The 9417-nt window shown below is 39.3% G+C and overlaps 1 long non-coding RNA gene across 2 annotated transcripts; it reads left to right on the top strand.

Moving 5' to 3' along the window:
• The first annotated feature begins 6220 nt into the window (after positions 1-6220).
• LOC123956595 lies at positions 6221-8934 on the top strand. 2 transcript variants are annotated; one of them, XR_006821578.1, is made up of 3 exons: positions 6221-6313; positions 6816-7049; positions 7124-8934. It is a non-coding gene; the product is annotated as an uncharacterized LOC123956595 (long non-coding RNA). The 2 variants fall into 2 exon arrangements; XR_006821577.1 differs by having other exon boundaries at positions 6231-6313; positions 6820-7049.
• Positions 8935-9417: the final 483 nt, after the last annotated feature.

Raw genomic sequence — 9417 nt, 5'->3', positions numbered from 1 at the left:
TGAGGTCAGTGGCGCTGAGGTTAGCACTACAAGCTGTGGCGAGCTCTAAAGGAACAGCAGAGCTGGAAGACCCGCTGAAGGTTACTGGTCAGTTAATGACACAAGAGCAACAGAGACGGGGACCGTGTCTGTGTGTCGGCGTTGCGCCGCTGTTGTAGACTAACGTTATGTGAATAGAAACATCAAACTAACGCACATTAAACTTAAATCACCCAGATGAGCCGATCACAGGAACGAGGGAAAAACAAAGGGGAGCCCAACTCCTTATCCTCGCTGCTTTCAAGCCAATATTATGTAATACTATATATTTAAAGCAGCCTTTAGATGATTTAGAAAAACAGAATAGGATGAATAATCACTGAAGCAGTTGGCATATTATATTTATTTAATCTTATCTAGCCACGGTGTAACTAATTGCAACAACTTATTCCACACAATTTCTTTGTATTTTTTATTACACCCCTTAAGAGTTCTTAGTGCACAAATATTGTATTCATTTTATTTGTCATTTACACTGTGGATACTGGGAACATCTCTCATCACTTTTTTTTTAAGCATTTGTTAAATATGTTCAGAGATTTAAAAAAATTAATGAAAATACTTTGAGAAAGGTTTATTTGCACAACAAGAAAACATGCAATGCAATTTAAAGATAAAAGAAACAAATGTGCATTGTTCAAAAAAGTTTAAGCTAAAAAAATCTGAATCACTTTACTTAAATAAAGACAATTCTACCATAAATTGGTGCAGAAAATGTCTCCAGAATGCAGGAAATTAAGTGTTTAGTGCTCAAGAATTTCTAGGGGACCCCCAGACCACCATTTAAATATATTTCAGCATTGAATATTTCATCAAATAGTGTTAAAATATCTTCTTGTCTAGTTGTAGTGAACCCAATATTGTGAATTGTGCATGTGAGTTAAGTGTATCGTCACACCCCTAATCTGAACCCTTATGTCCCCACCACTTTTCAACACCAAGTGACAACCTTGATTCATTTTATCTTATCAAAGTACAAACACACCCCAAGCTATAGCTTGGGGTGTGTTTGTACTTTGATAAATATTTGATATTTTTAATTATTTGATTTAATACTTTGATATTTAACACATGTGTTAAATGTGAATGTATTATAACAAAATGTTTTATTAAATTCATGTAATTTCATAAATAATTTTCTGAAAGATCAATGTGTTACAGATTAATAACTCACCACTCTGAAGCTCTTGCTCCAGTCTATGTTGCTAAGCTTGTCCGGGAACATGTCCAGCTGAACCAGTGTTTACCGGCTTTTCAGGACCTGCCTTACTCTGCTTCTGATTGGCTAGTAGTCCTTAACTTGGTACTGGGCATGTGCAACTCCTAACAAAGATCTTGTAGAAGTCAGATGCATCACTTCGTAGACAAAAAGAGAGCGTTCAACACACAGGGTGCACACAAGTGCTGCAGCAATGTGCAGTATGAAAAAGAATATGGTGAAAATGAGCATGATGTGACCACTTTAACAAATTTGCAACATTTAATTTCTTTCATGTTGTTATTATAGGGTATTGTTTGTAGAGTTTTGAGGAAAATAATTAATTTCATCCATTTTGGAATAAGGCTGTACCATAAAAACAATTTGGAAAAAGTGAAGCACTGTGAATACTTTCCAGATGGACTGTACCACCACATTAGACATTTTGTGAGAACCCATCTTTCTCATTTTGAGAGTGCAACATCTGACAAGCTGGATCAGTGTCTGAGAGCCTGTTTGGTGGAGAGGGACACAATTTCATTTATACATGATATGTAAATGAAATATGTATATATCTATTGCAAGACCACAGACAAGTAAATATTGACCGAATAAAACAAGACTGGGAAAATGAACTGGGTGTAGAAATAAAAAAAATGGGACAGGGGTCTCAAATATATCAACAATTGTTCCCTTAACAATAGGACACTGGTTGACACAGTTGATAAAGTCTTAAATAGGTAACATTAGTCAATGTGAAACTGCAAAAGATTTTTCCAGATATGTCACCAATCTGTGAGAAATGTAAATGAACACGGACAGATTTACTTCATAGCTATGAATTATGCCCTAAATTTAAAGGGTTCTGCTCAGCATTATTGTCATTCTTCTAGAGGACATAAAAAAATCCAAATGAGATCGGATCCCCCAGCAGGGGAGACAATAGACTAAACTGTAAACTCCATGGTGTGTACTTGTTTGTTAGTTTATTATATATCTATAAAATATATATATATATATATATATATTTGGCAATATATATATCTTATATTTGATGACTCCTTTACTTTTGAAAAGAGGCAGGATATCCACGACAGGAACTTTGTAGTGTCGACTTTCATATGCTTCACAATAAAGATATCTGAAATGAAGAACTGTTTAGCAATCAATATGTATTTTATTTGATCTTTTTAGTTAACCTGTTTATTCATCTGTTAGGATTACTAAGAATTGTGTTTACTCAACTGTAAAAGATAATATAAAATGTTAATGAGGTATCTTTTTATTTTTCCATTAGTAATGCTTGGAAATTCTGGAAATTAAGAAGAGTGCTGACCACTGTGAAAAGAGATATGATTAAAAAACAGGCAAATTGACCTTTAAGACATTATTTTCGTTTATTAAAAGTTCATTAAAACACAGAAACCCTTAACCTTTTAACGGGAGTGCTCTTCATTTGCACCAAAACAGGTAACATTCACAATCGCTTATGCTTCCTAACTTGATATCCCTGAAGTTTAACTGAAATGATGTTATACTGCGATGAAGTGTTCCCTTATTTTTTTAACCAGTGTATGTGAATTTCTGAAAAGATTGTTTTCTAAGAAATTAACTTGAAAGTTGAAAGAGGGATTACTATTCAGATCAGTCTTGGCAATGTCACTGCAAATCCCAGCACAACTAATGGAGTTTTTCCTATCATGGGCATCTTCATACATACACTCATCGGCCACTTAATTAGGTACACCTTGCTGGTACCGGGTTGGACCCCCTTTTGCCTTTGAACTGCCTTAATTCTTCATGGCATACTTTTAACAAGGTGTTGGAAACAAACCTCAGAGACATCACACAGATGCAGATTTTGTCGGCTGCACATCTATGATGCAAATCTCCCTCATCCCAAAAGGTGCTCTACTGGATGGTACAGTACAGTGAACTTGTTGTTATGTTCAAGAAACCAGTTTGAGATGATCTGAGCTTTGTGAAATGGCGCATTATCCTGCTGGAAGGAGCCATCAGAAGATGGTACACTGTGGTCATAAAGGGATAGACATGGTCAGCAACAATACTCAGGTAGGTTGTCGCATTTGAACGATGCTCAGTTGGTACTAAGGGGCCCAAAGTGTGGCAAGAAAATATCCCCCTCACCATAACACCACCACCAGCAGCCTGAACCGTTGATACAAGGCAGGATGGATCCATGCTTTCATGTTGTTTACGCCAAATTCTGACCCTACTATCTGAATGTTGCAGATGAAATCAGGACTCAGACCAGGCAACGTTTTTCAAATCTTCTGTTGTCCAGTTTTGGTGGTGTGAACTGAACCCTCAGTTTCCTGTTCTTAGCTGGCAGGAGTGGTACCTGGTGTGGTCTTCTGCTGCTGTAGCCCTTCAGCTTCAAGGTTCAATGTGTTGCGCATTCAGAGATGGTGTTCTGCATACCTTGGTTGTAACAAGTGGTTATTTTACTTACTGTTGCCTGTCTGTCATTTGGAACCAGTCTGCCCATTCTCCTCTGACCTCTGACATCAAAAAGGTTTTTTCATCCACACAACTGCCGCTCACTGGATATTTTCTCTTTTTCAGACCATTCTCTGTAAACCCTAGAGATGGTTGTGCGTGAAAATCCCAGTAGATCAGCAGTTTCTGAAATACTCAGAGCAGCCCGTCTGGCACTTAAATCCCCTTTCTGATGCTCGCTTTGAACATCAGCAAGTTGTCTTGACCACGTCTACATGCCTAAATGGATTGAGTTGCTGCCATGTGATTGGCTGATTAGCTATTTGTATTAACAAGCAATTGAACAGGTGTACCTAATAAAGTGGCCGGTGAGTGTATATACAGACAACAAACCATATAAATTGTGAAGGTACCACAGTAGTATCATTATTCTTATTATCTTAACTTTCTCTTACTTTTATTTGTGTGCCACATGAGATTCAGCAAGCATTTCTTATTTCAGACAACTGTGTAACTGACCCGCGTAAACGAGATGAATGCCACTTGTGCACAATTGAGATGACACACATTCTTGAGAATTCTGAATTTGCATAATTCCCAATGATACCATATAAGGCTATGCATCCTGCCTTATACAGTATGTCAGGAAGTGTTCATTCTTGAAAATAGAAAGAACTTTATAATTGTCCCTCCAGGATTTTGCAGGCCTAATCCTAACCCCAACATTGCATATTTAAACTAGTTTACCTTGATTATTTCAGTGCTTGCAATTGACCGGGACTCGCCTGTGACACAGTGATTTGTCTCGTCTGATGTCCTCCAATGCATTTCTGCTACTCTCCACATATGTTTTGTGGTGGCGAAGTGTTTGTCACAATATTGCACTGTTAACAAAACAGTTTATCCCTGGTAAAGAAGATCCCGTTATTGTTTTTCACTGTCCGCAAATTTTAAATGTTGGTATCACACTGATCTGCAGCATCTTGTGAACTGAGTTTTGTGGAAAAGTTGCTGTGATTGGTCAAAATTGCAAGTCGTATTGAATTCACAGGGATTTTTTGAATTTGTGTTAATAGTTGTGATAACAACATTGCAAAATCCCGGAGGGACTGTTTATAAGCTCCAAGTCGTGCTGGCAGAGAGCCATAAAGGAAAGCCTATCTGTCTGTGGTGGAATTAAGAAACCTGCTAAAGCCAAGGAATGGGGGAAAATAACAAGTGCTGTTAATGCTCCCTGGATCTGGTTAGAATGCTAAAATGTGACATGCCTTCTCTAGGATGTAGAGCAGCGTGGCACCGGCTGTGTCAAGGCACATCCACCTGGCCTTCAAAACTCCAATGTGTGCGACGTTCGTCATATCAGCACTCTGTCTGCTCATGAGTCAGGGAGCTACAAAATAACCTTTTCCTCTTAATTTGTTTGACAGCAGTGTATGAGAATTTCATGTACCTAGGTGATAATCTGATGAAAGCCCACAACTCACAAAAGACTGGGACACACCAGATCTGTCTCCTTTGCAAAGTTCCTGTGGCCAGGAATCTGATTGTGGAGAGTACGTGGACATGTGGTGATAAACAGTTAGATTGGTGTGTATGTCTGCATAGTTGTGGCTCAATCAAGTTACATATTTGTAGAAGTACAGCCCTTGACAGTAAACTGCAACAACAACCATTCATCTGTATCAATACGCTGTCAAAAAACACACTCTCTGCCAAGGGCCAAAAGAAATAAGCCACCCACGATGCGCCTGATTACACACTAACATACAGAGATTTTATGACTTTGGCTTATTTGGTAGTCTTCTTTACCCTCTGAATTTTGACTGTAGTAATGGTTGCACAATAGAACACGATTTCTTCTTTCTTTTGAGTAAAAAGAACTATAAAGGAATGCAAATGAAGGTGTAACCGGCTGCTCCCGAGAACGTACTGCACGGTCCTGACTCAAACCGGTGAACTAGGGTACGGGAGGCAAAATCGTTTTTACGGTGGTTTTTGCCTTTGTCGAAAAAGAGTTAATGAGCTAAATGGAAGATGGAAACACTTCACAATTTCTGACATAGCGAAGATGTAACTCATGACTGATCACCTGTTTCCGCTGTTGGCATCTTGCCGGATATTCTTATAACGCCGAGACATGGCTGGAAGCAACTTGCTCACTTGTTTCTGGTTTGCAACCCATACTTCTTATTTATTACAGCCATGTGTAACGTCAACTATTGACATAATTACGCTTGTTGTAGCCTGGTTTATTTGCTTCAAACCAGCTGATGGAAATGCACCTATATCGCATTATCTATTTTCTTTCTTTTTTGTGACATTTCAAAAGTCCGCTTATAATTCAGATGACAATTAGATGGAAACATGGCTACTGAAGTATGCAATGTTACATGCATTCTGTTCAAATGTTTGTCGCACCTGCTGTAGGCCATTAAGTAAATGTCACCTGTTCTTGTCATTTCAGATGTGTGCGCTCTCATTGGCTGTTAATAGTCACATTGATTGTAGTCACATGATCAGTTCAGCCATTTCGCTGTAAACAAGCTAGAGAACAGCATGCTTCAAGTCCTCACTTCATCTTGCTCCATCTGCCTGTGTTAACCTTGGGGAAGCTTTGTGAGTTCATCTATGTTTATAGAATTTCTTTCTGCTCATATTTCATTGTATTTCACATTATTTATGTACATTATTTCATAGTCACTTTTGTATTATGTAGTTTCACACTTCAAAAACTTGACCACATTGAGTGCTGTGTCTTCAATAAACTTGACGTAAAAGTTCACGTTAATAACCAACTTTACGCTCCTTCGTCATTGAAGCCATCTAGTGCTACTTTCAGTTAATCATGAGTGTTTAGCTATCTGGTGATGTGTGTCTCGCTACATCAGAAGATGCTTGGCTGGCCCTAGATTGTAAGAACATAAAAGTTGCAGCTCCTGTAGCCTCCAATCATGGAGATATCACAAAATATCAATTTTGTTTCTGTGGAAAAAAAATAACTTGTCTGTTCAAACGTTTACTTTTAAAAACCTACCACTGACATAGCTAAGGTAATATTTACAGTACATTATATTTTCAATAAAAATCTGTACTCCCCATTTTCTCTGACATTGACAAGAAAGACGAAACAGTCCAGTGCTGCAGCAACCCTTCACTCCCTCCGCTTCTGCTTCCACCTAGCCTGCAGCCTGCCTCTCTCAACCCCCCCCCCATCCTTGGGTGTTTGTGTAAGTGTGTCTAATTGCAGAAGTGGAGACTGGTGTGCTTGAGTCATACAGCGAGCTGCCACTCATCATGATCAGCCCTGCCATTAATACCCAGTTCAGACTACACCATGCCTCCAGACTGAGAAGTATGTTCATGCAGTCAGTCACACTTCCAGCAGTTATCTGCCTATGACTAATATCTGTTTCCCTGTGCCTGCAGTTAAACTCAGCCTGACTCCAGCCTCTGTCTCCGGTCCTCCTGCCTTGTCTGTCTCCCTCTTCGGGTTGAGCTCCAATAGCCAACATCCTTCGTCTGTCCTTTCAGCACAGCTCACATTTCCACCCCAACAAGAAATCTTCTAACCTTTACTCTCTGCCTCCTGTTATGCGTCTTGCACTTGGGTTTACGTGTCTAGCCATAATAGTACAATCTGGCCAGGAGAAAGGAACCCAGCAGACTTTCCACCAAGCCCTTGTTAATTAATACACCCTAATTGGGCAAAAACCAGGCACTAAAAGATATTATAGACTGCCTAAAATACCTTACTGCAAACCTCAGCAGCGTCCGTGATTAGTTAACTCCCCAGGCCACTCCAGTAGCTTCCAGCCAGGTCATTAGCTCATCCTCTTCTCACCGTGAGCCTTTTGTCCCTGCACCGGCACGCTATGATGGTGACCTTCGTTCCTGTCGTGCCTTCCTTGTACAACCCCACGCACGCATCAGACCATTCCCGCATCACTTATCTACTTGGCTAACTAAAAAGGAGCTGCTCTTGCCTGGGCCTCCACAGTGTGGGGGAGAGACAATCTGCCATCTGCTCCTCCTATGTTCACTTCACCCAGGGGATGAGAAAGTTCAACCATCCCGTGTTCGTGGTAAGGAAGCAGCCAAGCATCTCCTCTCCCTCTGTCAGGGCTGCTGCAGCTTTGCTGAGTTAGCCACAGACTTCCCGCCCAAACAGGTGCCCCAAAAGAACTGAAACCAACACAATCTGCATTAATGAACCAGCTAGTTCCAAAAGAAAAAAACAAACACCAAGAGGTCTGCTGTATCATCCTGGATACATATCCAATATTATACAAAAGGTCAAATAATGTTTAAAAAAAAACAACAAAACCTTGCATCTGCTGTTAAAATATCTGTTGTTGCTCTGATGACGCAACACAGCTTTGATGGCATTATATTGTATTCTCTTCCATGACACAGCTGCTGCATAAACCAGGAATAATAATTTTTGCTCTTCTTTAAGTAGTTTGAGTCAATATCGATATCAAAGAAGTCAATATAGGCTGTCTTCATTAGGAATTAAAGAGGCAAACCAATACTTAGTGCCAAGATCAATCACCAGTCTGTCTGGTATGTCTGAATCCATCCACTCATTTGCAGCATGACAGTTTCTAACAAGCAGCTAATCCTGTTAGCCTCTTGACCCTAGCAAAGGATACCCCCCGGGGGACAAAATTCTTTTACTTATAACGAAATGAACTGAAACAGAACATTTGCCACTGCAAGAGCACAGTATACCCTACTGAATAGCCAAGGCTTGAGAGAAATTGATTACATGTAAAGAGATGATTTGGAACTGTTACAATACAATGTATTATGTAATGAATTAAAGGTTTATGTTTTCAACTTTTTCTGTACCGTGATGATGCAGCAGTGATGCAACTTTTTAAACATGCTGTGAAACTGAAAGTATTTTTAGGCATAAAGATAAAATAATTATTATAGAGCCTGTTTTAAATTGTGGGCAGCCAGTCACGTAGCGATTTGTATTTGACTCAGTATTGAAATAGAAACATAATGGAAAGCTAATCTTTACAACAAACAAGATAGTGAAAGACATTGAAAAGATATGGAAAAGACTGTCCTCCCAAGAACGGTGTCAATTATTCCACGTAATCTAGAGGACATGGACATATTAAGTTGTGTTTATATATAAGGGATTTGAATGCCAAATCAAAATGGTTATCTGTTAATCATTTGCTGGTAACAGATTGTATTTGTTCTCCTAAAGCACTAACGCTTGAATAATGTGTTATGCTTCTATTTATGCAACGAACAAATTGTTTGTGGTCTTGCTTATGAATTCAAATAAATATTGAAAATATCACTGACTTAAACTAAGAGACATGACGCATTGACTATTTCCAATAGTTAAACCAAAATGCCATCTTCCTGAGATCTTAAGCATATGTTAAGATCTTATAGGATACAAAGCTTGAACCTCGGTCTCTGGTGTCCACGTCCTGAGCTTCAACCATCCAGCCCAGCCTCCTCGCTAAAACTTCGGCTGGAATTATAGTTCTGCAAACATGCTGCAGATTTATGAACTACTACACTCAACTATAGGTTTAGTGATTCTTGTAGAGAAGCCAACATGCACATCTCCCAAGTGTCAACAATGCATTGTGAGGTCTGGCTTGTCAAACAAGATGACTGGTTGATCCAACATCCTGTCAGGAGGCGGGATCAAAATGGAGACAAGAAAAACAAGTTATTGGGAGAAAAGC

Source organism: Micropterus dolomieu, linkage group LG18 (genome assembly GCF_021292245.1).
Source record: "Micropterus dolomieu isolate WLL.071019.BEF.003 ecotype Adirondacks linkage group LG18, ASM2129224v1, whole genome shotgun sequence".
Taxonomy (NCBI): Eukaryota; Metazoa; Chordata; class Actinopteri; order Centrarchiformes; family Centrarchidae; genus Micropterus; species Micropterus dolomieu.
The sequence above is the reverse complement of the archived record's forward strand: the minus strand, read 5'-3'. Positions and strand labels throughout refer to the sequence as shown.